Source organism: Idiotropiscis lumnitzeri, unplaced genomic scaffold, assembly GCF_059441095.1.
Source record: "Idiotropiscis lumnitzeri isolate Australia: NSW breed Sydney's pygmy pipehorse unplaced genomic scaffold, RoL_Ilum_1.0 HiC_scaffold_99, whole genome shotgun sequence".
NCBI lineage: Eukaryota > Metazoa > Chordata > Actinopteri > Syngnathiformes > Syngnathidae > Idiotropiscis > Idiotropiscis lumnitzeri.
The window spans coordinates 531,075-541,047 of NW_028283637.1; positions in this window are offsets into that span (position 1 = coordinate 531,075).

A 9,973-nucleotide genomic window follows, 5' to 3' on the forward strand; every position below is an offset into this window, starting at 1 on the left:
TCAGGATGCCTTTTTACACTATATAAAGGTGGAAATTTACATTGGAAACGTTTGGTTTAGCTGTTATAAAAGTTTGGTTTTTTAGTGCTGTAAATGCATTTTCAGCTCGCGCTGTACACATTTGCTATGAGAGGCATTATCTCATAAGGGAAATATTGGACAATCAAATTAATGACTGCCCAGGCTTCAGGATGTCTTTTTACACTATATAAAGGTGGAAATTTACATTGGAAACATTTAGTTTAGCTGTTAATGAAGTTTCGTTTTTTTAGTGCTGAAAATTCATTGTCTGCTGGCGCTGTACACTTTTTCTAAGTGTTGCAATATCTCATGAAGGAAATACTGGACAATCAAATTAATGACTTTCCAGGCTTCAGGATGCCTTTCTACACTATATAAAGGTGGAAATTTACATTGGAAACGTTTGGTTTAGCTGTTATAAAAGTTTGTTTTTTTAGTGCTGTAAATGCATTTTCAGCTCGCGCTGTACACATTTGCTATGAGAGGCATTATCTCATAAGGGAAATATTGGACAATCAAATTAATGACTGCCCAGGCTTCAGGATGTCTTTTTACACTATATAAAGGTGGAAATTTACATTGGAAACGTTTGGTTTAGCTGTTATAAAAGTTTGGTTTTTTAGTGCTGTAAATGCATTTTCAGCTCGCGCTGTACACATTTGCTATGAGAGGCATTATCTCATAAGGGAAATATTGGACAATCAAATTAATGGCTGCCCGGGCTTCAGGATGTCTTTTTACACTATATAAAGGTGGAAATTTACATTGGAAACGTTTAGTTTAGCTGTTAATGAAGTTTCGTTTTTTTAGTGCTGAAAATTCATTGTCTGCTGGCGCTGTACACTTTTTCTAAATGTTGCAATATCTCATGAAGGAAATACTGGACAATCAAATTAATGACTTTCTAGGCTTCAGGGTGCCTTTCTACACTATATAAAGGTGGAAATTTACATTGGAAACGTTTGGTTTAGCTGTTATAAAAGTTTGGTTTTTTAGTGCTGTAAATGCATTTTCAGCTCGCACTGTACACATTTGCTATGAGAGGCATTATCTCATAAGGGAAATATTGGACAATCAAATTAATGACTGCCCAGGCTTCAGGATGTCTTTTTACACTATATAAAGGAGGAAATTTACATTGGAAACGTTTGGTTTAGGTGTTATAAAAGTTTGGTTTTTTAGTGCTGAAAATGCATTTTCAGCTCGCGCTGTACACATTTGCAATGAGAGGCATTATCTCATAAGGGAAATACTGGACAATCAAATTAATGACTTCCCAGGCTTCAGGATGCCTTTTTACACTCTATAAATGTGGAAATTTACATTGGAAACGTTTGGTTTAGCTGTTAATGAAGTTTCGTTTTTTTTAGTGCTGAAAATTCATTGTCTGCTGGCGCTGTACACTTTTTCTAAGTGTTGCAATATCTCATGAAGGAAATACTGGACAATCAAATTAATGACTTTCCAGGCTTCAGGATGCCTTTCTACACTATATAAAGGTGGAAATTTACATTGGAAACGTTTGGTTTAGCTGTTATAAAAGTTTGGTTTTTTAGTGCTGTAAATGCATTTTCAGCTCGCGCTGTACACATTTGCTATGAGAGGCATTATCTCATAAGGGAAATATTGGACAATCAAATTAATGACTGCCCAGGCTTCAGGATGTCTTTTTACACTATATAAAGGTGGAAATTTACATTGGAAACGTTTGGTTTAGCTGTTATAAAAGTTTGTTTTTTTAGTGCTGTAAAATGCATTTTCAGCTCGCACTGTACACATTTGCTATGAGAGGCATTATCTCATAAGGGAAATATTGGACAATCAAATTAATGACTGCCCAGGCTTCAGGATGTCTTTTTACACTATATAAAGGTGGAAATTTACATTGGAAACGTTTACTTTAGCTGTTAATGAAGTTTCGTTTATTTAGTGCTGAAAATTCATTGTCTGCTGGCGCTGTACACTTTTTCTAAGTGTTGCAATATCTCATGAAGGAAATACTGGACAATCAAATTAATGACTTTCCAGGCTTCAGGATGCCTTTCTACACTATATAAAGATGGAAATTTACATTGGAAACGTTTGGTTTAGCTGTTATAAAAGTTTGTTTTTTTAGTGCTGTAAATGCATTTTCAGCTCGCACTGTACACATTTGCTATGTGAGGCATTATCTCATAAGGGAAATACTCGACAATCAAATTAATGACTTCCCAGGCTTCAGGATGCCTTTTTACACTCTATAAATGTGGAAATTTACATTGGAAACGTTTGGTTTAGCTGTTAATGAAGTTTCGTTTTTTTTAGTGCTGAAAATTCATTGTCTGCTGGCGCTGTACACTTTTTCTAAGTGTTGCAATATCTCATGAAGGAAATACTGGACAATCAAATTAATGACTTTCCAGGCTTCAGGATGCCTTTCTACACTATATAAAGGTGGAAATTTACATTGGAAACGTTTGGTTTAGCTGTTATAAAAGTTTGGTTTTTTAGTGCTGTAAATGCATTTTCAGCTCGCGCTGTACACATTTGCTATGAGAGGCATTATCTCATAAGGGAAATATTGGACAATCAAATTAATGACTGCCCAGGCTTCAGGATGTCTTTTTACACTATATAAAGGTGGAAATTTACATTGGAAACGTTTGGTTTAGCTGTTATAAAAGTTTGTTTTTTTAGTGCTGTAAATGCATTTTCAGCTCGCACTGTACACATTTGCTATGAGAGGCATTATCTCATAAGGGAAATATTGGACAATCAAATTAATGACTGCCCAGGCTTCAGGATGTCTTTTTACACTATATAAAGGTGGAAATTTACATTGGAAACGTTTACTTTAGCTGTTAATGAAGTTTCGTTTATTTAGTGCTGAAAATTCATTGTCTGCTGGCGCTGTACACTTTTTCTAAGTGTTGCAATATCTCATGAAGGAAATACTGGACAATCAAATTAATGACTTTCCAGGCTTCAGGATGCCTTTCTACACTATATAAAGGTGGAAATTTACATTGGAAACGTTTGGTTTAGCTGTTATAAAAGTTTGTTTTTTTAGTGCTGTAAATGCATTTTCAGCTCGCACTGTACACATTTGCTATGTGAGGCATTATCTCATAAGGGAAATACTGGACAATCAAATTAATGACTTCCCAGGCTTCAGGATGCCTTTTTACACTCTATAAATGTGGAAATTTACATTGGAAACGTTTGGTTTAGCTGTTAATGAAGTTTCGTTTTTTTAGTGCTGAAAATTCATTGTCTGCTGGCGCTGTACACTTTTTCTAAGTGTTGCAATATCTCATGAAGGAAATACTGGACAATCAAATTAATGACTTTCCAGGCTTCAGGATGCCTTTCTACACTATATAAAGGTGGAAATTTACATTGGAAACGTTTGGTTTAGCTGTTATAAAAGTTTGGTTTTTTAGTGCTGTAAATGCATTTTCAGCTCGCGCTGTACACATTTGCTATGAGAGGCATTATCTCATAAGGGAAATATTGGACAATCAAATTAATGACTGCCCAGGCTTCAGGATGTCTTTTTACACTATATAAAGGTGGAAATTTACATTGGAAACGTTTGGTTTAGCTGTTATAAAAGTTTGTTTTTTTAGTGCTGTAAATGCATTTTCAGCTCGCACTGTACACATTTGCTATGAGAGGCATTATCTCATAAGGGAAATATTGGACAATCAAATTAATGACTGCCCAGGCTTCAGGATGTCTTTTTACACTATATAAAGGTGGAAATTTACATTGGAAACGTTTGGTTTAGCTGTTATAAAAGTTTGTTTTTTTAGTGCTGTAAATGCATTTTCAGCTCGCACTGTACACATTTGCTATGAGAGGCATTATCTCATAAGGGAAATATTGGACAATCAAATTAATGACTGCCCAGGCTTCTGGATGTCTTTTTACACTATATAAAGGTGGAAATTTACATTTGAAACGTTTGGTTTAGCTGTTATAAAAGTTTGGTTTTTTAGTGCTGAAAATGCATTTTCAGCTCGCGCTGTACACATTTGCTATGAGAGGCATTATCTCATAAGGGAAATATTGGACAATCAAATTAATGACTGCCCAGGCTTCAGGATGTCTTTTTACACTATATAAAGGTGGAAATTTACATTGGAAACGTTTGGTTTAGCTGTTATAAAAGTTTGGTTTTTTAGTGCTGTAAATGCATTTTCAGCTCGCGCTGTACACATTTGCTATGAGAGGCATTATCTCATAAGGGAAATATTGGACAATCAAATTAATGACTGCCCAGGCTTCAGGATGTCTTTTTAAACTATATAAAGGTGGAAATTTACATTGGAAACGTTTGGTTTAGGTGTTATATAAGTTTGTTTTTTTAGTGCTGAAAATGCATTTTCAGCTCGCACTGTACACATTTGCTATGTGAGGCATTATCTCATAAGGGAAATACTGGACAATCAAATTAATGACTTCCCAGGCTTCAGGATGCCTTTTTACACTCTATAAATGTGGAAATTTACATTGGAAACGTTTGGTTTAGCTGTTAATGAAGTTTCGTTTTTTTAGTGCTGAAAATTCATTGTCTGCTGGCGCTGTACACTTTTTCTAAGTTTTGCAATATCTCATGTAGGAAATACTGGACAATCAAATTAATGACTTTCCAGGCTTCAGGATGCCTTTCTACACTATATAAAGGTGGAAATTTACATTGGAAACGTTTGGTTTAGCTGTTATAAAAGTTTGTTTTTTTAGTGCTGTAAATGCATTTTCAGCTCGCGCTGTACACATTTGCTATGTGAGGCATTATCTCATAAGGGAAATACTGGACAATCAAATTAATGACTGCCCAGGCTTCAGGATGTCTTTTTACACTATATAAAGGTGGAAATTTACATTGGAAACGTTTGGTTTAGCTGTTATAAAAGTTTGGTTTTTTTAGTGCTGAAAATTCATTGTCTGCTGGCGCTGTACACTTTTTCTAAGTGTTGCAATATCTCATGAAGGAAATACTGGACAATCAAATTAATGACTTTCCAGGCTCCAGGATGCCTTTCTACACTATATAAAGGTGGAAATTTACATTGGAAACGTTTGGTTTAGCTGTTATAAAAGTTTGGTTTTTTAGTGCTGTAAATGCATTTTCAGCTCGCGCTGTACACATTTGCTATGAGAGGCATTATCTCATAAGGGAAATATTGGACAATCAAATTAATGACTGCCCAGGCTTCAGGATGTCTTTTTACACTATATAAAGGTGGAAATTTACATTGGAAACGTTTAGTTTAGCTGTTAATGAAGTATCGTTTTTTTAGTGCTGAAAATTCATTGTCTACTGGCGCTGTACACTTTTTCTAAGTGTTGCAATATCTCATGAAGGAAATACTGGACAATCAAATTAATGACTTTCCAGGCTTCAGGATGCCTTTCTACACTATATAAAGGTGGAAATTTACATTGGAAACGTTTGGTTTAGCTGTTATAAAAGTTTGGTTTTTTAGTGCTGTAAATGCATTTTCAGCTCGCGCTGTACACATTTGCTATGAGAGGCATTATCTCATAAGGGAAATATTGGACAATCAAATTAATGACTGCCCAGGCTTCAGGATGTCTTTTTACACTATATAAAGGTGGAAATTTACATTGGAAACGTTTGGTTTAGCTGTTATAAAAGTTTGGTTTTTTAGTGCTGAAAATGCATTTTCAGCTCGCACTGTACACATTTGCTATGTGAGGCATTATCTCATAAGGGAAATACTGGACAATCAAATTAATGACTTCCCAGGCTTCAGGATGCATTTTTACACTCTATAAATGTGGAAATTTACATTGGAAACGTTTGGTTTAGCTGTTATAAAAGTTTGTTTTTTTAGTGCTGTAAATGCATTTTCAGCTCGCGCTGTACACATTTGCTATGTGAGGCATTATCTCATAAGGGAAATACTGGACAATCAAATTAATGACTGCCCAGGCTTCAGGATGTCTTTTTACACTATATAAAGGTGGAAATTTACATTGGAAACGTTTGGTTTAGCTGTTATAAAAGTTTGGTTTTTTAGTGCTGAAAATGCATTTTCAGCTCGCACTGTACACATTTGCTATGTGAGGCATTATCTCATAAGGGAAATACTGGACAATCAAATTAATGACTTCCCAGGCTTCAGGATGCCTTTTTACACTCTATAAATGTGGAAATTTACATTGGAAACGTTTGGTTTAGCTGTTAATGAAGTTTCGTTTTTTTAGTGCTGAAAATTCATTGTCTGCTGGCGCTGTACACTTTTTCTAAGTGTTGCAATATCTCATGAAGGAAATACTGGACAATCAAATTAATGACTTTCCAGGCTTCAGGATGCCTTTCTACACTATATAAAGGTGGAAATTTACATTGGAAACGTTTGGTTTAGCTGTTATAAAAGTTTGGTTTTTTAGTGCTGTAAATGCATTTTCAGCTCGCGCTGTACACATTTGCTATGAGAGGCATTATCTCATAAGGGAAATATTGGACAATCAAATTAATGACTGCCCAGGCTTCAGGATGTCTTTTTACACTATATAAAGGTGGAAATTTACATTGGAAACGTTTAGTTTAGCTGTTAATGAAGTTTCGTTTTTTTAATGCTGGAAATTCATTGTCTGCTGGCGCTGTACACTTTTTCTAAGTGTTGCAATATCTCATGAAGGAAATACTGGACAATCAAATTAATGACTTTCCAGGCTTCAGGATGCCTTTCTACACTATATAAAGGTGGAAATTTACATTGGAAACGTTTGGTTTAGCTGTTATAAAAGTTTGTTTTTTTAGTGCTGTAAATGCATTTTCAGCTCGCGCTGTACACATTTGCTATGAGAGGCATTATCTCATAAGGGAAATATTGGACAATCAAATTAATGACTGCCCAGGCTTCAGGATGTCTTTTTACACTATATAAAGGTGGAAATTTACATTGGAAACGTTTAGTTTAGCTGTTAATGAAGTTTCGGTTTTTTAGTGCTGAAAATTCATTGTCTGCTGGCGCTGTACACTTTTTCTAAGTGTTGCAATATCTCATGAAGGAAATACTGGACAATCAAATTAATCACTTTCCAGGCTTCAGGATGCCTTTCTACACTATATAAAGGTGGAAATTTACATTGGAAACGTTTGGTTTAGCTGTTATAAAAGTTTGGTTTTTTAGTGCTGTAAATGCATTTTCAGCTCGCGCTGTACACATTTGCTATGTGAGGCATTATATCATAAGGGAAATACTGGACAATCAAATTAATGACTTCCCAGGCTTCAGGATGCCTTTTTACACTCTATAAATGTGGAAATTTACATTGGAAACGTTTGGTTTAGCTGTTAATGAAGTTTCGTTTTTTTAGTGCTGAAAAAACATTGTCTGCTGGCGCTGTACACTTTTTCTAAGTGTTGCAATATCTCATGAAGGAAATACTGGACAATCAAATTAATGACTTTCCAGGCTTCAGGATGCCTTTCTACACTATATAAAGGTAGAAATTTACATTGGAAACGTTTGGTTTAGCTGTTATAAAAGTTTGTTTTTTTAGTGCTGTAAATGCATTTTCAGCTCGCGCTGTACACATTTGCTATGAGAGGCATTATCTCATAAGGGAAATATTGGACAATCAAATTAATGACTGCCCAGGCTTCAGGATGTCTTTTTACACTCTATAAAGGTGGAAATTTACATTGGAAACGTTTGGTTTAGCTGTTATAAAAGTTTGGTTTTTTAGTGCTGTAAATGCATTTTCAGCTCGCGCTGTACACATTTGCTATGAGAGGCATTATCTCATAAGGGAAATATTGGACAATCAAATTAATGGCTGCCCAGGCTTCAGGATGTCTTTTTACACTATATAAAGGTGGAAATTTACATTGGAAACGTTTAGTTTAGCTGTTAATGAAGTTTCGGTTTTTTAGTGCTGAAAATTCATTGTCTGCTGGCGCTGTACACTTTTTCTAAGTGTTGCAATATCTCATGAAGGAAATACTGGACAATCAAATTAATGACTTTCCAGGCTTCAGGATGCCTTTCTACACTATATAAAGGTGGAAATTTACATTGGAAACGTTTGGTTTAGCTGTTATAAAAGTTTGTTTTTTTAGTGCTGTAAATGCATTTTCAGCTCGCACTGTACACATTTGCTATGTGAGGCATTATCTCATAAGGGAAATACTGGACAATCAAATTAATGACTTCCCAGGCTTCAGGATGCCTTTTTACACTCTATAAATGTGGAAATTTACATTGGAAACGTTTGGTTCAGCTGTTAATGAAGTTTCGTTTTTTTAGTGCTGAAAATTCATTGTCTGCTGGCGCTGTACACTTTTTCTAAGTGTTGCAATATCTCATGAAGGAAATACTGGACAATCAAATTAATGACTTTCCAGGCTTCAGGATGCCTTTCTACACTATATAAAGGTGGACATTTACATTGGAAACGTTTGGTTTAGCTGTTATAAAAGTTTGGTTTTTTAGTGCTGTAAATGCATTTTCAGCTCGCGCTGTACACATTTGCTATGAGAGGCATTATCTCATAAGGGAAATATTGGACAATCAAATTAATGACTGCCCAGGCTTCAGGATGTCTTTTTACACTATATAAAGGTGGAAATTTACATTGGAAACGTTTGGTTTAGCTGTTATAAAAGTTTGGTTTTTTAGTGCTGAAAATGCGTTTTCAGCTCGCACTGTACACATTTGCTATGTGAGGCATTATCTCATAAGGGAAATACTGGACAATCAAATTAATGACTTCCCAGGCTTCAGGATGCATTTTTACACTCTATAAATGTGGAAATTTACATTGGAAACGTTTGGTTTAGCTGTTATAAAAGTTTGTTTTTTTAGTGCTGTAAATGCATTTTCAGCTCGCGCTGTACACATTTGCTATGTGAGGCATTATCTCATAAGGGAAATACTGGACAATCAAATTAATGACTGCCCAGGCTTCAGGATGTCTTTTTACACTATATAAAGGTGGAAATTTACATTGGAAACGTTTGGTTTAGCTGTTATAAAAGTTTTGTTTTTTAGTGCTGAAAATGCATTTTCAGCTCGCACTGTACACATTTGCTATGTGAGGCATTATCTCATAAGGGAAATACTGGACAATCAAATTAATGACTTCCCAGGCTTCAGGATGCCTTTTTACACTCTATAAATGTGGAAATTTACATTGGAAACGTTTGGTTTAGCTGTTAATGAAGTTTCGTTTTTTTAGTGCTGAAAATTCATTGTCTGCTGGCGCTGTACACTTTTTCTAAGTGTTGCAATATCTCATGAAGGAAATACTGGACAATCAAATTAATGACTTTCCAGGCTTCAGGATGCCTTTCTACACTATATAAAGGTGGAAATTTACATTGGAAACGTTTGGTTTAGCTGTTATAAAAGTTTGGTTATTTAGTGCTGTAAATGCATTTTCAGCTCGCGCTGTACACATTTGCTATGAGAGGCATTATCTCATAAGGGAAATATTGGACAATCAAATTAATGACTGCCCAGGCTTCAGGATGTCTTTTTACACTATATAAAGGTGGAAATTTACATTGGAAACGTTTAGTTTAGCTGTTAATGAAGTTTCGGTTTTTTAGTGCTGAAAATTCATTGTCTGCTGGCGCTGTACACTTTTTCTAAGTGTTGCAATATCTCATGAAGGAAATACTGGACAATCAAATTAATCACTTTCCAGGCTTCAGGATGCCTTTCTACACTATATAAAGGTGGAAATTTACATTGGAAACGTTTGGTTTAGCTGTTATAAAAGTTTGGTTTTTTAGTGCTGTAAATGCATTTTCAGCTCGCGCTGTACACATTTGCTATGTGAGGCATTATATCATAAGGGAAATACTGGACAATCAAATTAATGACTTCCCAGGCTTCAGGATGCCTTTTTACACTCTATAAATGTGGAAATTTACATTGGAAACGTTTGGTTTAGCTGTTAATGAAGTTTCGTTTTTTTAGTGCTGAAA